General features: G+C 48.6%; 1 protein-coding gene and 1 pseudogene across 1 annotated transcript in view; one reads left to right on the top strand and one right to left on the bottom strand.

Annotated features, from left to right (window-relative positions):
* LOC102373925 (eisosome protein 1-like) overlaps positions 1 to 2,743 on the top strand; it is a 37,606-nt gene extending 34,863 nt beyond the window's left edge. Inside the window, exons 11-13 of the transcript XR_003095961.1 lie at positions 396 to 1,293; positions 1,942 to 1,995; positions 2,146 to 2,743. The gene's annotated coding sequence lies outside the window, so the exon portion shown is untranslated. The remainder of the gene's footprint in view (positions 1 to 395; positions 1,294 to 1,941; positions 1,996 to 2,145) is intronic.
* Positions 2,744 to 12,132: 9,389 nt separating this feature from the next.
* LOC112551663 lies at positions 12,133 to 14,668 on the bottom strand (annotated as a pseudogene).
* Positions 14,669 to 19,487: the final 4,819 nt, after the last annotated feature.

Here is a 19,487-nt window from a genome sequence, read left to right as displayed (position 1 = left end):
CCTGTGAGGTCTTTGAATATGGCTTGCTGGCCCACTGGGTGATAAAAAGTTCATGATCCGGCCCCACATTCAAAAAGGTTGGACACCCCTGGGCTAGCCAGTTTCATGATGGCCATTGCAACCCTCTTGTCTGGTGGGATGGCCCAATGCATGTTTGTGTCCTGCCTTGTTATGTGTTGGCCCAGCATCAAGATGATATGGTAGAAAGTCTCACTTTTCATTCAGAACATCTCCAGCCACTGCTGGTCATTCCAAGTGGTCAGGGCGATTTGGTCACACCAATCCACTGCTGGTCCTCCTCAGGTTTCTCAACAGAGCCTGGTCCAATTCCACTTGTTTGCTTTGCTCTGTGCATTCCCCTGAGTACCCATTTTATCTTCTTAATGTTGTTAAAGCAGGAACACAACCACTTGCCACTGAACAGTGTAGTATCCTACTCCTACTGAAGAATTCCAGCAGTAATCCCCAGTTAAACAGCATTTGCAGTACTGCCGCCTCCTCCTCCTCCTGCTCCATGTCCTCCATCATGTTGCATACTTCATCCTCATTCTCCATTTTGCCCCTCTCACAGCAGCAACCTTTCACTCATCTGCACCAAGCAGGGTAGGAGGAACTGTGTGTGTGTGTGTGTGTGTGTGTGTGTGTGTGTGTGTGTGTGTGTGGTTTGTCTGGAGCATGGTGTAATTGTTTTTTCAACACTTCACCCCAGTGCCCTGGGGCATTGTGCCTTTTGCACGAGCTTTGCAGCCATTGGTGTTTTGATGTAATCAAGCTTGCAAACAAAAAAATGTTTTGCCTACTCCTCTCCTGGCTATTCAAAATTTTTGGCAGTTTAAGGGAAAACATAAGGCTGTGCTTCTGTAAATAAATTATTTTGCACAAGCAGACAGTTAGATGATTTTTGCAACATTCCTGACCATTGAGCAACCATCCCAAAGTACAATGGCCTTATTTACTGCATCACCAGGTCCTTTCTGTTGTTAACTGGGAGCACTTCATCACCTTAGGGTGTTTTGATACTCCTAGGTAATGACTAATCCTTGGAATTTTCCCAGACCCTCCTGCCAGGCACAGCCTGAGTATAAAGGCGCCCCACCAAAATTTGCCAGCGCCTTTCACAAATTGCTAGTGCTGTTGACCACCACCTTCTTTGCCATGTTTCAGAAAGCCAAGGCCAGCAGTATGGAGCTGATGGCCCAGGAGGCTGATACCTCCAATACCTGTGGACCCAGGAAGAACTGGAGGACTTAATCGACATTTGGTCGAAGCAAAGGATCATAGACAGGCTGGAGAGTAAGAGGAATAAGCCTGTTTATGTTGAGATCACAAAGGCCATTCAGGTGCAAGGGCACAATCGTGACTGGACCCAGGTCCGGTGCAAGATCAAGTCGCTGAGATCAGCATTTTACAGAGCCAAAGATGTGAACTCTCATTCTGGAGCAGGTCACACAATTGCTCCCTTCTATGATAAGCTGTTTATCATTCTCTGCAGGGATGTGGGTGACAAACTGGGTTTGGAGACTTTCAGCACTGGGTTTGGGGTGGAGGTGGAGGCTGCAACAGCAGCCCCTCCTGAGGGTGAAACCATCATCATGTCTCAGCTGTTCAGAGACTGCTCCCTGATGACCAGTGGCAGTAAGAACCATCGGTCACCTTAGAGTTATTGCCACTTAGCCCCTCTGTTCCACAGAGTAGCACAGATGATGAAGCAGAGGGGGTGGAGGGTCAGGAAGATACATCATCTGCTGGACCTGATCAGTCTCTTGTAATGTGCCTCTTGCCACTGTCAGGCAACTCCCAGGTTCATGCTGGTTGGGTTTGGAGGACTGGGGGGGAGGGGGAGAAATTCATGTGTTGCTGTACGTGGGTTGCCGTGTTCTTTCGGTGGTGGTGCAGGCTGGCTGAGTTTGATAGCTAATTATTTGCTTTAATTTGTTGCAGCTAGCATGGGCAGTGGCAGCCATGGATCGGTTTCTCCTGGAGCAGCAAGTACTTGTAAGTGTGGGGCAGTACAAGTAGTGCCCCAGTTTTGCGGGGTCCATTTCTGTGCCTGCTGGGATTTTGTGCACTGTATCATGGGGGGGGGGGGGGTACTTTCCTCCTCTCGGGGGAAGCCAACCATTGCTTTTTTTTTTTGTTTATCAGCTGCTGTGACCCGTGGCCACCAGGAACAATGCCCCACTTGCACTTCAGCAAAGCACTGCAGAGATTTTTGCAGCAAGCAGAGATGGTCCTGTGAAACCTCACTCAAGGTGTTGGTGGAGTCCTCAGTATCCAGAGTGCAACGTAAAGACACCCGGTGGGACAGACTCTGTGATTCGATGCATAAGGACCATGCTATCCTGGAGGAAGTGCGAGATACCATGAGGAATTTGAAAGACATGGTCAACAAATCCAGTACTGACTTACAGAGTTCACATGACACTTTCAAGCAGGCCTTGCAGAACTACCTAAAACATGAATGGCTATGATGCCCAAAAGGGAAACGTGTGTTTGTGTGCAAGCAAACACTTGTCTTGCCTGTCTTTCCTCTGTCTTGCACTGCTTGTCTTGCCTCTGTGGAAGACGAACCTGTTCCCCCTAACTCTGTGGGGTCACAGCAGGGCCACATGATTGCTAGCAGGACTAGGAGGGTGCCACCGTGTTTCAGGGAGATGATGGGGTTCAGGATCATGGTGGGGTGAAGCCTAAGTAACTGCTGTAATACTCTGTTGCAAACCATAAAAGCTCATAGTTTCCTGGCTTCCTGTGTCTGCCTCTATATCCACCTTTCTTCATGCTCTTTCTTGGCTCACCATACACAAAGCTTCCTTGTGCCAGGCACTGGTGTGTGTGTAACACCTGAGTGAGGCCATTGGGCGGGGGGTGGAGGGATAGGGTTTGCAGCTTTGCTTGCACACAAACAATCTCTCTTGCACAAGTATGGAGCACTGTCCTGGCCTACACACACGCGTGCGCGCGCACACACACACACACACTCTGCCTCCTCTGTCACCCTTCAGCAGCCTGGCTTGCTTTTTTGCAAGCCACCACCAACCAGCTACTTGCACAGGTACACTGGGGGGGCTCCCGAGGTAAACAGGGAAGGCTGGGGGTGACAGAGGTGGCGTGCTTTACTACAACCAGCCACTTGCACAGGTACACAGGGGGGCTCCAGAGGTCACCCCCCAGCAACCAGCCACTTTGCAAAGTCAGACGGGGGGCTCATGCCTTCTTCGTGCTCTTTCTTAGCTCACCCTATGTGGCAGGCCAGTATGGGGTGCTCCTGTGCTGAGCCACCCACCTCACTGTGCCTGACCACCTTCCAAACTCTGAGTGCCTCTCAGGGAGCACCTCACATCTAGCTGCCCCCCTTCCTGGAGCACACCCACGAGCCTGGGGGTAGTGCCATCATCACCCAGGGTCTGGTCTGATTCTGGCACTGTGCCCCCTGGGAAACACAGGCCTAGTAGTCCTTGGGGGTACTCGACCCATTTCAAGAACTTGGGGTGCTTCCCTCAGTCTGAAGCACAAACAGTGGTCTCCCTCAGTCTGCCGAACCAAGGGGACACCAAGGCATAATCAAGACCCACTCCCAATAAGTCTCCCACGCTAGGTACAAAGGAGAACTTTATTGGTTACAAGGAGTAGGTTTAGAATAGGGTACAGGGTTGAGGAGTATCAGAGAAATTCCATAGAGCAAACAGGGTGGCTGGGGTAGCCTTTTGGTCATGCATCTGAATTACTGAAAGCTATATATCTAGTTAGATCTCAGGTAGCTTACTCACGAGTATCATCCAGAGATAGGTGGAGATTCCCTCTAGAGGCAGGCAGTTCATTGATCATCAGTTTCAAGAGAGACAGCAAGCTTCAGCTGGTCCAAATCTTTTCTCTCTGAGTTTTCATCATGACTACCCCCCTTCCTCCTGGGCAGTCCTTAACTCAGGGGTGGGAAAAATATGGCCCACAGGCTGGATTCGGCCCACAAGGCCATTCTTTCCAGCCCACGGGGCCCCTAAAATTTTTTTGAAAATTAAAATTTATCTGTTCCTGTAAAAAATGACAGGAACCAGGGGCAGCAGGATCCAGGGGAATCCTCATCAGGCTTCTGCAACAGCAGGGACCACCCAGCCCCGCCCCCCCAGCTGGAAGCCCCAGCAGGGGCTTCTGGCCTGGGACCACCCAGTACTGGAAGCTCGGGTAAGTGACAGGGGAGGAAGGGCAGGGAAGGAGCTGGTGCTGAGTGCAGGGAAAAGCAGCCCCTTGCCCACCCCGTGGCCTGCGCTCCCTCCTGCAGCCACTCGAAGCCTGTGTGGGGCTGCCTCATGTGGGGCTGTCCTGAGCATGCACAGGCAGCCCCACATGGGCTGCGAGCGGCTGCAGCAGGGAGCGTGGGCCACGGGGTGGGGGAGGGGCCACTTTTTCCCCCGCACTTAGCACCAGCTTGTAACCTACCCCCGCTGCCAGCCTGGGCCCCATGCCTGTCGGGGCAGTGCCATGCCCCCTGCCTGTACTGAGGGGCTGGGAGTGAGCAGGTATGGGACCACAGGGCCTGCACTAGTGTCCCAGGGCCAGCGCCAGGAGGGCTCAGAGCAGGGAGGCATGGTCCCAGCCAGCAGGGGCTCTATGGTGCTGAGCCAGCTCCCCCTTCTCCCTGCTGCTGCAGCCCAGCCTGGCTCCACAGACACCTGCCAGCCTGTACACTGCTCTGGGCCCCACTAGTGCCCTGAGACATTGGTCCCAAGATGGTGACCAGGGAGCGGGGCACCTGTCAAGGGGCAGGTTTACCCATGCAGCCCTTGACAGCTTGCCAAAACTGGGTAAGTGGCCTTCCACCCAAAATAATTGCCCACCTCTGCCTTAAGTTATATAGCCCTTATGACCTCATTTACCTGGTCCAATGGAGGCCAGCACCTGTTGATTGCCAGACAACCAATTTGAAATGCATCACTGGTTGCCAGGCAGACTGGCAGGGTCTCTAAAACAATAGGGAGTCCAAGCCCCTCACCCAGGTATGCGTATGCCAGTCATGTAGGCAGAGGAAGCAGGTTTCTCCCCTCCCTCAGGAATGTATCCAACTCAAGGTACTTAAAGAGATAGGATGTCTGCCGTCTGCAGGGCCCATGTTAACCATATTGTCACAGAGCAGAGTTTTTGGGGAGAGACAGTGGCGGCATTCTGCCATACCCTACACAAAGCTTTCTTGTGCCAGGCACTGGTGTATGTGTGTGGTGGGAGAAAACTCCCTTAAGTTCGTTATCTAGCTGCAATAGGGACCAGACAATGAGGGTAAAGAATTGACAGCCGTTTATTTGCTCAAGCAAAGACCATAAAGCCAGCAAAGAGGCAAATGGCCCCCCCTCAAGGGTGAGGCGATCTTTTATACTTTTTACAATAAGGCAAGACTACAGGGTTAACAAAAGCAATACTTGGGCGGTGCTTCACAAATCTTCATAACAGCATATTTTTATTAAGCTGAACTAGCACTTTTTAAAAGCTAAAAGTTAAGTAACAGTAACATTATGATACCTTAGCAAGAACTTGCAGTGGTAGATACTTCTTAAGGACACGATCACTGTACTTAGAACAATGGCTTCTTTGTGTTATCTTGTTCCTTGCTGTATCTGGTTTACAGCACACAGACACAGATTCACTTGCTGCATTTTACTCAGAAAATGCTTAACACAGTTAAAATGATTACTTGACACAAGCAAAGGCTTAGCTATCATTCTGCCTTGTGGTCAGCAACATTGCTAGGCCACAGGTCATGCCTTGTATTCAGCTGCAAAGCTAATACTTCTTAATAATCCAAATTATTGTTAACCTAACAGTATGTTATCAGAAAACTATTCTATTTCAGGGTAATAACAAACATGCTCACTACAATAGGATCTCCTCCCTCATGGTCATAGGATCTACCCCTGAGGATCCCTCAGTCATAGTGTTCTTCTCTATCTGCACTAGGCCCGCCTTGTCTCTCAAACTCTCCGGGCCTAGGTATTCGGGTGGCTTCACCTGTTCCAGAGGCCTCTGCCTCTCTAGCCACGTAGTCTCGAGCCGTGTCTCCGTCTCCCGCAAGGCCTCTTTCAATGCCTCAACCTCCAAGGATTGCCCTTGACATTCGGCTTTCACTACAGCTATGTATTTTGCTAGCTGTGCTCCCAGTGCAACCAACCTCTTTTCCATTATATCCATAGCCCCTAGCATTTGAGGCTTCTGCTCTGCTTCAGTAAGCGTTGTAACTCCTGTGGCATCTGGCATCTCAACCACACAAGGACCCCAGGCTTTTGTAACAATCTGATCCCTCGCCTCTCGTAGCCTTTTATTCTCTGCTTCCAGTGCCTGTGCTTGCTGTTTTACAGCTCGCACTTGAAGCTGTAGCTGCTCACCCTCTGCGCGCATCACCACCTCTTTAGTTGAGCGGTCTTCTATGAGGGCTTTTAGGAGCTGTACCTGTTCCCCAAGTTGTTCCTTTTCTGTCTCCCCCTCTTTGCAACTGGGCCTGTAACCCATTGCTCTCCTTATTCAGGGCCTCTACCTCCTTCTCAAAGGACAGCTTTTGATCCTTCAGTGCTTCGTAATTTGCCTTATAGGTTCTCACCTTCTCCATCTCTTTCGAGATCACCTTTCCTGCTTCTTCTACTTGGGTATGGCTTTCAAGCAGTTTGTTCCACAGCTCTTGTGCCAGGTGTTCTGCATGTATGTACTTCTGCTGCCAGTCCTCCAACTCCTCCTGCAACCCATCTATTCGGTCTTCCCAGTTGTGGACTTCTTTCTGTAGGACAGCTATAAGGATTCTTGACACCTCCAACTTTTGTAGCATCTCCTTCTGTTCCCCTGCCTGGGTTGCGCAAGCTTCAGGAGAATTGATATCCATGCTACCATCTCCTTCTGCATCCTCTGCAGCTTCTCTTCCCGCTCCTGGCTCTTCTGGGCTTCATTTGCAATAAGCTGTGTGATGGGCAGCTGACAGTGACTTAGCCCAGGGGTTTTGAAAGGGCAAAAGATGATTGGAGGACTTGGGATTCCCTTTCCTCACCAATCAGGCCCCAGAGACTCACCCTCCATGTCCCCTGACTGGCTCCTTGGGCCACCTGGAGGGGGATAAAAGGGGCAGCATGGCTGACTCAGGAGAGACCAGTGAGGGACCACAAGGAAGGAGTTTTGAAGAGCTGGCAAGAGCTGGGCCAATGGGGTGGGAGCAGTTGCCCCAGAAGACCCTGAAGGAGTGGGATCTGCAGGTAGCAGTTGGACCCTCAGCAGCACGGTGTGTGGCTGGCAGAAAGTCTTCCTGCTGGGCTCCAGGATCCCCTACGAGAGGCTGCAGCCAGCAGGAGAGGCTCCCCAGATCCAGCAAGGACCTGAGCAGCGACCCGAGAGGTTCCCAGCACTGCTTCCAGCTCCTCCAATCAGAGGTCAGGCAGCTCAACGTGAGGCCGGGGTTCTGGGAAGGTCAAGACCCCTAGCAGTTTGGAGTAGTACCAGCACTGGTGGCTGTGTGGTAGAGTTTCTGCCTACCATGTGGGAGATTTCAGTTCAAGTCCCAGTGGGGCTGACTTAGGGTGAATGAAGTAACAGGGAGAAATCCTTATTGCAGTGGAAAGATGTCATTGTGTCTTCCCCCTTTCTCCTCCTCCAGGTACCTAGGCACTATATTCCTTGTTATTTGACATTTTGTGCCTTTTATATTTCACAAACCAGTATTGTTTGTTCTTCTGTTTGTGTTTTTCATATTTTGTTAACCCTGTCTTTTGTCAACTGGATGACTATGTCTATGATTGTAAGTGTTTTAACCTTTGTTGAATCCTGCCCCCTTGGGGCGTTGTAGTGTTCCCTATACCCCCTGGTTTATGCCTGTTATGTTCCCAGTACTGTTCTCTCATTAAAAGGTATATGGTTAAGTCCCCATTGGTGGTCTGGCTCTGCTCTATAGGGGAAGGAGAGTCCGTACACCTCCCACAGCGCTTGTGCACCTGCTTTGATCCCTTCAATTGGAGAGGGGGTACCTCTTGGAGTACCACCCGGGTTACAGCTGTTCTAATGCGCAAGTTCTCTCTGCTTCCGCCGCTATCAAGCGCCTGACTTCTTTGGAGCCTCCTTCCTTTCTGCCTGCTTGTACCCACTGCTCTAAAGCAGCGACCCTTGCCTCAGCTTGTTCCCTCTGGGATTGGGCTACCTCTAACTCCCACTCCAACCGTGCCATTTTCTCCTGCAACTCATCTACCCACAATAGCCCGGTGAAATTATCTTGTCTCAGGCCCTCTATGTTTTCCACCTCCACCATAGCCAACTTGGTCTTACTCACTTCCTGGTTGGGGCCCAAATGCTTCTCCCTGTACAGTCTCTGGCAATGGTAATTTCCCACTCCGCTCACCCCTCAGAGCTGTGGTGCTGCTGTCTTCCTATAAATATCCCGCAATTCCTGTTCTAGCCCAAAGTTTCATTCCCCTTCTCAGGGACACAGGTTCCTTCCCTGTGCATAGCCGGTTTCCCAGCTAATGCACCAGTTGTCATGGGATGGGGTCCTTAAAGGTGGCCGTGTTCTCCTAAGGCCCCTTGACTGTGCCAATATGGCCACCCTTAGTTCTCACCCGCCATGTCTTTGATGGAAATATAAAAATAGGGAGGCTGCCTTTAAGTCCTCTTGGACATGGTTTGCTGGACTCTCTGAACTCCGTGGGTTCCTGGACCCCTTGTGGGTCCCATTTTACAATAGGTGTTCCGGGGGCCCCCTAGCCTTATGGGCTATATGCGTGGCTCCAACCGCCCCTTTACCACACCCCAAGCCTTGCAGATGGTACTGGTGTTGTCTTGCTTAGGCCTCGTTATAATTTGGCCCCTTGTCCTCACTGGGCTCTCTGCAGCCCTGTCTTTGCGTCCCTCAGTGCTGCGTTCTGTGCCCCACAAAGTGCTGCGCCCTCTATGGTGCTGGGGTCTGTTCCCCCCCAAATGCCGCGCCCTCTCTGGCGCTGGGATCTGTGCATCACATGCTGCTGTGGACCCCCAGTGAGGCCTCCTCCTTCCCCAAATAGCCTCACCCAAACCACCGGTCTTATAAAACAGCAAACAAAACATAAGCCCCTGGGGTGTAACATAACACAAGCTATGTAAGATGTGCTTGGCCACTTTACATTACCCAGAGCAGAACTTAGTCAGGCCTCTTCCCTTCACTTGCTCTAGGAGGGCTCCTTCTCCCTTGGTCACCAACAGAGAACTGCGTCCTAGTCCCCGTCCTGGAGTTTACATGGGCCCAGGGCCCTGCCCCGTCCAGCCAGCTGACCAGGTGCAGGTGCTAGTTAATTTCCTCATTAGCTGGTTGCCATGGCAACCTGCACCCTGGCTCCTGTCTGGCTCTTCCCAAGCAGTTTCTGCTCTTTTAGGATCAGGCACCTAAGTGCCCTGCGACACTATTAATAAAAATTAAAATGATATTTTCTGATTTTGCAAGAGAAAGATGTAAGTAATATTTTGATTACAAGAAGACTTTAAAAGGTATAGGGATTTTATGTAGCGATTTCCTGCAGTGCAGAAGTGCATTTTCCAAGACATGTCCAACAACCTAAAGAGAATGGCAGTACAAACTTACAACACAGCTTTGTGGCTAGCACTGACACCAGAGGCTAAAGGGAGGGAGTATGCTAGCACCACGTCAGACCCCCTAGCTCCCTCTTACCCAATGACTGGGAAGGTGCCAAGGGTGCAATGAAAGGGAGGTCTTGGCCAACAACTGAAGAAGGGTCAGAGTAGAAACTCAAGCCTCATCATCTTCCTTAGTAGAAGGTCCCCGATGTGACCTGAGTCCTCTGCCAATGCAGTGGCCATAGCACATGAGAACAGTTACAATACAAGTTCAGGAACCATGTTCAGGAACCAGGAGGTAGCCATTTTCTCCTCCCCACCCCCCCCCAGGGGAAAGAGGCAGGGAGGGTGGGTGCATAATCACCTGCCTTGCTCTCAGTATCTACTTTCTCATGGAAAGGAATAGAACTGTAATTGTAATTCTATATATACTTCCAACTGTGGTCCCACAGGAGCTTCCATAGGGATTAGCTCCTGTTAGACTGTCCAAGGCAAGGGGTCAGTTCTGGTCTTTTACAGGCACTTAAAGCAGGATGAGGGGCTGGGGGGAGGGGGAGGGCTCCATGGGGTGTGTCCATCCCTAAGGTGGAGGAGTGCTGGAGAAACACCTGTCCCCATCAAGGGGCTACCTAGGAGGAAAGCTGGGGGGGGCGGGGAGCTGTTCCCAAGGGGGAGGGGGAGTGGTGACATATATATGGTAGAGGCCCAGGATGTGTGTGAGACTGCTGAATTATAAGGCAGATCTACCTGCTTTGAAATGAATTGAACCGTTTCAATCATCATTGACCATTTGTAAACTGTAATTAATATTACTAATAAACTCTTATGGATGTTCTACTATTGGAATTAATAGCTAGCTGCCTCCTACTGTTATCATTACCTGTTGTTATATTATAAGTCTATATCAGGCTGGATGAAATTCAGCTATGATTAGAATGCAATAGTTGTTGAGAGAATTAATCCTTCATTTTCTCTTTTCTTTCTTCCTTTCTTTTTCTGCCTCTTGTCACACCAACAGGAATGCTTGATCAGCAAGGAGGACAAAAAGAATTTGTATTGGTGCCCCTTGTGTACCTCAAGTACTTCAGTACTTTGCTTCTCGGCCCTAAAATTTCTAACAGCCCCGTTTCTTATAAATTTGAACTAAAAAATGTACCCTTCACCCTACCAGAGCTGGCTACATATATATGATGCAGGCCAGCCATGTGTGTTAATGTGTGTGATGTGTACAGGGTGATAAGGCAGCTCTACCTGCTTTGAAATGAATTGAAGTGTCACAATCATTGACCATTAATAAATCGTCATTAAAAACTCTTATTTACATATGACAACTGGAATTAATAGTTGCCTACTATTAGTATTACCTGTTGTTATATTATAAATCTATATTAGGCAGGATGAAAGTCAGCTATGTGGCAAAAATGTCTCATGATCTCACTACACAAAAGACCTCACAGCTGAGAACTGCAAATTGTTTCTTTTTCTCTTCTTTCTTCCTGCACTAGATAATCAGTAGCATAATAAGGAACAGTCTGAACAAATGTTCGGTTTGCGATAAGGCTGATTCCTGGGGGAACACAAAGATTAGTTACTGCCTGCTTTGCACATAAATTTTGCAACCCTTGTTACTTGCTCGTTTTAGGACTACGCATGTACTAAACTTTGCAGAAAACTGTAGCAAATCACAGATTGCCACAATGGAATCTTGTTCATGAGAGGTATAAAAATGTAACTTTGGGCGTGGCTAGGGGTCGACTCGGCTTTGAGCATTGAACTCCCTTGTCGATCTGTTTGCAAACAAATAAACTCGAGATGGATCCAGCCTGCTTGCATGACTCTCTCCTTGAGGTATATTGGAAAAGCCTCCAGGGGCACGAAACTAGCCGTTTGTGCAACAGCTATGACTAGAATGCAGAACGAATCCTGAAGGAAGCATTCTGTTCTCTGCTCTTCATCATTTTCTGTCTTTCTCTTCCTTTCTTCTTTCTGCCTCTTGTCACACCCAAAGGAAGTGCATCCAGCAGTGGAAGGTGACCTATAAATTGGAGGGAGGGAGGATTTACCTTGGGCAAATTAACTAATGCTCCCCTCCACCCACGCAAAGCTGTGTAAAGGCAAAGCTGCAAACCCAAGGGCCTCCCTGCCCCCACCCAAGGCCTCACTCTAGGGTTCCACACAAGCCAGGCTGGTAGGGGGTGACAGAGGAAGCAGCCTCTGTCTGTATAGGCCCCCCCTGTTTACCTCTGCAGCCCCCGCCCCAGCCCCACAATGTACCTGTGCAAGTAAGTGGCTGGTTGGTGGTGGCTTGCAAAAAAAGCAAGCCAGGCTGGTGGGGGGGTGACAGAGGAGGCAGAGATTGTGTTGTGTGCAAGCAAAGCTGCAAACCCCAGGCTGCACCCCCTCTCACAAAAGGCCTCGCTCAGGTGTTACACACACAAGCCCAGGAAGCTTTGTGTAGGGTGAGCCAAGAAAGATATGAAGGTTATGGAGGCAGACACAGGAAGCCAGAAAACTATTATGAGCTTTTATTGTTTGCAACAGAGTATTAAAGCCTTTACTTGGGCTTCTTTGCCTTCACCCCACCATGACGCTGAACTGTCCCTGTCTCCCTGAAATGCAGTGGCACCCCCTGGCCCTGCTGGCAGTCATACAGCCCTGGTGTGACCCCACAGAGTTAGGGGGAACAGGCTCATATTGCACAGAGGCAAGACAAGCAGACCGACTTTTCCCTTCTGGGCATCACAGGTATTTCTCTAAGGCTTCCTTGAAAATGTCATTTGAACTATGGAACTCAGCACTGGACTTGTCGACTGCATCTCTCAAATTCCTCATTGCGTCTCACACTTCCTCAAGGATGGCACGGTCCTTATGCAGGGAGTCATGAAGTTTGTTCCGTCAGGCAGCTTTGCTTTCTGCTCTGGCTACTGAGGACTCCGCCAAAACCTCAAGTGAGGTTTTGCAGGTCTGTCTTTGCTTGCTGCAAAAAATCTCTCCAGCGCTCTGCTGAAGTGCAAGCGGGGTGCCATTCCTGGCAGGTTGCGGCGGCTAACAAACAAAGTAAAAAGCAATGGGTGGCTTCCTCCCAAGAGGAGGACAGTACACATTCCCATCCGCACGATGCAGTGCACAGAATACCAGCAGGCATGGAAACAGACCCGGCAAAACTAAGGCACCACTTGTACTGCCCAAAACTTACGAGTACTCTCTGCTCCAAGAGGAACACATCCATGGCTGCCACTGCCCATGCTAGCTGCAACAAATGAATTAAAGCAAATAATTAGCTATCAAAACCCTCATTACCTAGGGAACCCAGCTGGCCTATACCACCACTGAAAGAACATGGCAACCCACCTACAGCAACACATGAATTCCTGCCCCCCCCCCCAGCCACCCAAACCCAACCAGTACAAAGCTGGGAGTTGCCCGGCACTGGCAAGAAGCACATTAAAAGAGACTTACCAGGTCCAGCAGATGATGTTTCTTCCTGACCCCCCCACCTCTTCTGATTCATCATTCATGTTACTCCGTGGAACGGGGTGGCTAAGCGGCAATAACACTAGGTGACTGACAGTTCTTTCTGCAACTGGTCATCAGGAGGGAACACGGAGCAGTCTTTGAACAGCTGAGACATGGTTTCAACCTTAGAAGGGCTGCTGCCACTGCTGCCTCGTCCTCCTCTGTCTCCACCTCCCGCTCAATCCCGGTGCTAAAAATCTGCAAAGCTGGGATGTCACTCGCATCCCTGCAGAGAACGATGAACAGCATATCACAGAAGGGGACAAGTGTGCAACCTGCCCCAGAATGAGAGTTTGCATCTTTGGCTCTGCAAAATGCTGATCTCAGGGACTTGATCTTGCACCAGACCTGGGTCCAGTCACGATTGTGCCCTCGTGTCTGCATGCCCTTTGTGATCTCAAGATAAACAGACTTATTCATCCTATTGTCCAGCCTGTCTATGATCCTTTGCTCTGACCAAATGTTGATTAAGTCCTCCAGTTCTTCCCAGCTCCAGTTGGGTCCATGGGCATTGGAGGTATCAGCCTCCTGGGCCATGGGCCCCATCATACTGCTGGGCTTGGCTTTCTGAAACATGGTGGATGAAGCAGTTAGTGTTCAACACAGTGAAGCAGTTCATGGTTAATAGCACAAGTGTGAAAAGGGGTGGGAAATTGGGGGGGGGGGGGGCACCTTTATACTCAGGCTATGCTTGCAGGAGAGTCTGGGAAAATTCCAAGGATTTTCAAGTCACTGCCTGTGAGTATCAAAACACCCAAAGGTGATGAAGCAGTTAACAAAGACCTGGTGATGCGGTAAATAAGGTAAGGCCATTGTACTTTGGGATGGCTGCTCAATGGCCGGGAATGTTGCAAAAATCATCGATTTTGCTTGAGCAAAATAATTTTATTACAGAAGCATTATGTTTTCCCAGAAACTGGCATAAGCTTTGAATAGGCAGGAGAGGAGTAGGCAAAACTTTTTTTTTTTGCTTGCAGGCTTGATTACATCATAACACCAGTGGCTGCAGAGCTCCTGCAAAAGGCACAATCCCCCAGGGTGCTGGGGTGAAGTGTTAAAAAAGCAGCTACACCAACCACACACGCAGTCCCTGCCACCCTGCTTGGTGCAGACAGGTGAGAGGCTGCTGCTGGGAGACGGGCCAAATGGAGAACAAGGATGAAGTATGCAACATGATGGAGGACATGGAGTATGAGGAGGAGGAGGAAGAGGACGCATTGCTGGAAATGCTGTTTTAGGGTAGAATGCTGCAGGAAGTCTTCACCAGGAATACTACACTACACTTTTCAGTAGCAAGTTGTGTGATTCCAGCTTTAAAAGCACAAACTAGAAGATACACAGTATACACAGGGGAGCAAAGTGAACAAGTGGAATCTGACTGGGCTCTGTTGATAAACCTCAGGAGGACCAGCAGAATCCACACGGTGTGGGCTCGTGAGAGCAGCTCTGACTGGGGGGAACAAATTGTCCTGAACACTTGAAACGACCAGCAGTGGTTGGAGCTGTTCTGAATGAAAAGGGAGACTTTCTACCATATCGTCTCGATGCTGGGCCCACACATCATAAGGCAGGACACAAACATGCGTCGGGCCATCCAGGGTTGTAATGGCCATCGTGAAGCGAGCCAGCCCATCCAGCCTCCACTACATTGCCAACCAGTTTGGCGTGGCTGCCTGCATGGTGGGACAGGTGACGCATGAGGTATGCCAGCTGCTTATGGACATAGTTTCTAACAAAGTTATCCTCATGGCAAATCCACAGCAAGTGATGGATGGCTTTATTGAGAAGGCATTCCCAAACTGCACGGGGGATTTACACAGCACTCACATCCCAGTGCTGTGCCCTGCGGTGAGTGGGAGGCTTTACACTAACAGGAAAAGATATGCATCCATGATCCTGCTAGCCTTGGTGGACCACTCGGGCTGGTTCATGAACATTTTTACAGGAGGGGGCTGGCAGTGCTCATGATGCACGGGTGTTCCGAAACTCCCCTCTGGCTGACATCGTGGAGAAACGAGACTACGCACCCAGTGTGCAGGAGAGAGTGATCTGAGGTGTCGCTGTTCCCCTCATCATATTAGCAGACACTGCCTACCCCCTAAAGCCCTGGCTTATGACGCCTTATAGAGGGAATGTCACGAAAATGCAGAAGCTGTTTTTTAACTACCACCTCAGCAGTTGCAGGATGGCCGTGGAATGTGCATTTGGCTGACTGAAAGGACGATGGAGGACGCTTACGTGCCGGCTCAACATGGAGGAAGAAAATCTAATACCCTTTATTGTGGCAGCCTGTGTGCTGCACGATATCTGAGAGAGCCAAGGAGGCTTTTCAAGGACTCGTGGGAACAAGAAGCATGCCAGGCGGTGGAAAGACAAGAGACATGGGGTAGCAGCACAGGGACTGAGGAGATATCCTCAAGGAGAGGCTGGTCAGGTGGCCCTTGTGTAAGATTTTCTTGTATGACACATTGCTGAGAACAACCGCTAGGGAGTGCTTTGTTTCAAAATAAATTATTTTTTCTTTTACACTTTAAAAATCGGTGTTTGTCTACAGTGGTTTGCAGGAGGAGGGAATTATGCACCATCATCCACATCTGAATGAGCCCATTCCTCTTGGTGGGCTAGGTGGCAGGGGGAGGCGGGGCATGCCAAACAGCAAGCCACTGTTCGAAAAAACATTCCAAAAACATTCATAAAATAATTCACACTACACCACCAAAAGCCACAGTACTTGGGCAGGCAACAGGAGGGTTCCAATGGGAAACTGGTTTTGGGGAGGGGGACATTACACACCGTCACTCACATCTGAATGAGCACCCACCCCATTCCTCTTGATGGGCTAGGCAGGGCAGAGTGGGGGGGGGAGAAAGATGAACAGCAAACTGCTGTTTGAGAAAAACATTCCAAAAACATTTATAAAAAAAAATATTCACAACACAGCTACAAAAAGCTGTATGTGCACTACAGAAACAGATGGTGCACCTGGCCCAGGAACTGGAAGCTTTTCCATTGGAAACTGTAAAGAAGATCAATGAGGTCAGGAATGCTGGGAAATGTATGCCAAAAAGAACCGGGGAAAAAAAAAAAAGACAGAAGACCACCAACATATATATATAGGCAGCAACTGCCTATCAACTGGGCAGCAACAGACACCCACCCACCCACTACTCTTACGATAGGCAGTTATTAAGCTGCTATATTCATGAAAAATTCCATGGTGGAATGGAAAGGGAAAAGGAAAGGAACGAACGGGAGGGAAGGATTCACTCGTGCAGCTTGTCTTTTGGGACCGGGACAGGCTCCTTCCGATTGTGTACTGATGGAGAGAGATACCAGACTGAATGAGTATAGGTGGGTGCAAGTGACAAGGATTTTGGGGTGACCATGACTGTGACCAGAGGAGACTGTCAGAGAGTTAGGACTGCCCAATGACAGTCCAGACCCAGGGTGTGCCTCCTGGTGTAATGCATTAGGATTTTAAACTTCATTGCAGAACTACAAGGAAGTTTTTTTACCTCCCTGCCAGCCATCTAACACCTCCAGGGAAGGAATTTTACCTGATCAACACATCAAAGATCTACTCAACACAGCTCACAAAGACACACATGGACCCAGAGGGACAGACTTCCATCTTCAGCTCCCTCTGTGCAAAAATGAAGTTTATTTCCTACCTATGGGGACTTTTTACCATCTTGTACCATCTACATTTTCCCCAGAGCCTGACAAAGGGACTTTGATCCCGAAAGCTTGCAGAAAAGGACAATTTTCTTGCCATTTTCCAGTTGGTCTAATAAAACGTATCATTTTGGAACCAAGAGTTCTAGTTTTTTGTATGCATTAGGAAAGACATTCTAGGGGGTAAATTGGTATTTGACTCCCTCTACTGATATCTACGGGGAATGACACACAGGAGCTTAACTCGCTCGAAAGTGTCATGCACGCAAACATGAAAGCTGTGTTGTGCAAACAGAACTGCACTACACCAAAAAAAAAAAAAAAAAGCTACATTTAAATTCTGTGGCAGTCCATATTAAATTCTGTTTCATGTACAGACAGCCAATGTTACCAGATAACATACATAAATTACTGGTACAATGGCAAGGTCCCTTTCAGGTAACAAGGAAGGTGGGTCCAGTTAATTATGAAGTACTCAGGACCAGACTGGTCTGCAGGAAACAGATTCATCACATTAACCTATTAAAGAAGTGGCACCCACAAGAAGGGTGGCCGATGCAGAGGAATGGGGACCTAGATGACCTAGGGGGACCAAAGATATCCCAGGGAGTGGGGGAACAGCCAAAGGTAGAAGGAACACTAAAAAGGGAACAAGAGAGGTTAAAAGAGATCATAAAAGAGTTGCAAGATGTATTCAACAAAATACCCAGAGAAGCATGAGGTACAGAACATAAGATAAAGACCCCAGAAGGCTGTGAGGTCCGCAAACAATGGAGGCGCTTACCCCGACTTCAGTGGGATGCTGTCAAGAAAGAGATAGAAGGAATGCAACAACTGGGGATAATCAAAGAGTCCTGGAGTCCTTGGAGAAGCCCACTGGTGATAGTGACAAAACCCGACTGTGAGCTAAGACTGTAGATTCTCGCAAGGTAAATGAAGTGGCAGTCTTTTATGCCTTCCCCATGCTGTGGATAGAGGACACGCTGGAAAAGATTGGCACAGCTAAATATATATCGACCAGAGATCTCACCAAGGGGTACTGGCAGATACCCATAGCAGCCAGTGATCAGAAGAAAACAGCATTTGGCACCCCATGTGGGCTATTTCACTTCAAAAGAATGCCTTTCAGACTCCATGAAGCCACAGCCTTGTTCCAACAGCTAATGGACAAAATTCTTGCACCCCATCAAAAATATGCCTCAGTATATAGATGATATTATAGTCTTCTCAGAAGAATGGGAGCAACACTGCCAACACCTGTGGGCAGTCTTTGCTGAGCTACATAGAAACAGGCTAACAGCTAACCTGAAGAAGTGTTCCCTAGAGAAAAGGGAAACCCAGTATCTGGGGTTTATAGTCAGTCAGGGCAAGATACGGGTGGTGGCAGATAAGGTAGAAGTGATCCGATTCAGCTGATTTGGCTGTGACTGAATTTCCGAATCAGATTCGGCTGAATCGATTCGGGACAGTGATCTGTATCACCAAATCGAATCACTGATCTCCGAAGTGAATTGCACAGGCACACTTTGCACAGGCCTAATGTAGGTAGATAAGAAAATAAATATTGCCTGTATTTCAATTTTCCCCAAAATTACCATTTCCTGCCCCCCCCAAATGGGAAAAAAGGTTTTTTTCCCCCCATGGCCTCAACATTTCTGGAAATTTTACATCTCTAGTTTTAATGTTTGGGAAGAGGGGGCCATGGCATCACTGCACCTACCCCCCCCATGCTTCCCAGATCCACCCCTGACTGGAATCAAACAATAGATGATGTAGGCAAGTCTCAAGGTCAGCTTCCTTCAGCACTGATATGCCACTTCCATGGGGGTGTCCATGTGTGTGATTAACATGTTAAAAAAAATACAAGAACCAATTAATTCATTAATCATACATGTTAACAGTGATTGATAGCCCTGAAAACAAAAAGCTGGGGGAAGGGGATGTGTGGAAGGGCAGAGGGGGAAGAGGATGGTGGCATGGCCAGACGCAGGATGTCACAAAGTGTGTGTGGGGGGGTGGGGGGGGAAGAGGCAGATTGAAATCCTGTCTCAAACTACACTGTTTTTCTTCAGAGAAACAGAAACTAGAAGCTTTGGGTGCTTGTACACATGATGATGTTGCCATGTACACATGACAAAAATTCCTCTTTGTGTGGCTTAACAGCATCACATTTTCATGTAGTCGAGTTTTGGGGGTTTTAAGTTAGTTATCATAGTTACAAACTAAGCCATATCCTAATGTAATTTAGTTTGTTACTGTGGAAGTCCCTATAGATTGCTCCATCTAGTGACTTCCACAGTCTATCTTGACTCTCATCTGCCATGTCTTGTTTAATTCTGATGTTATTAGTTGGGAGGTGTTACTGCCGTAGTAAGACACTGGCAATATATCTAGGTTTTTATTTATACTACATCACGATCTCTCTGGTGTCTCTCGACTGACACCCAAGATCTTATGTTATCAGTTGAGTCCGAGTCACATATGGGTTGAACAAATCTCTTTATTATTTTTATATCCACAACCGTTTCGTGGGTAGACAGACTGTGGCTATTTCAGACTGTTTTTTGATCATCCCTCTTTAAACATTTCCCACAGAACCTTGTCGTACATAATACACAACCATGTACATATAAATACTGATCTATTTCTTAGTTATTTATATACATGTCATTTTTTTTTAAACTAACAGGAAATTTTACGTTCAGGTTCTTTACTACTTCTTTGTTGAGGTCTTCTTT

Source organism: Alligator sinensis, unplaced genomic scaffold (genome assembly GCF_000455745.1).
Source record: "Alligator sinensis unplaced genomic scaffold, ASM45574v1 scaffold137_1, whole genome shotgun sequence".
NCBI lineage: Eukaryota > Metazoa > Chordata > Crocodylia > Alligatoridae > Alligator > Alligator sinensis.
The sequence above is the reverse complement of the archived record's forward strand: the minus strand, read 5'-3'. Positions and strand labels throughout refer to the sequence as shown.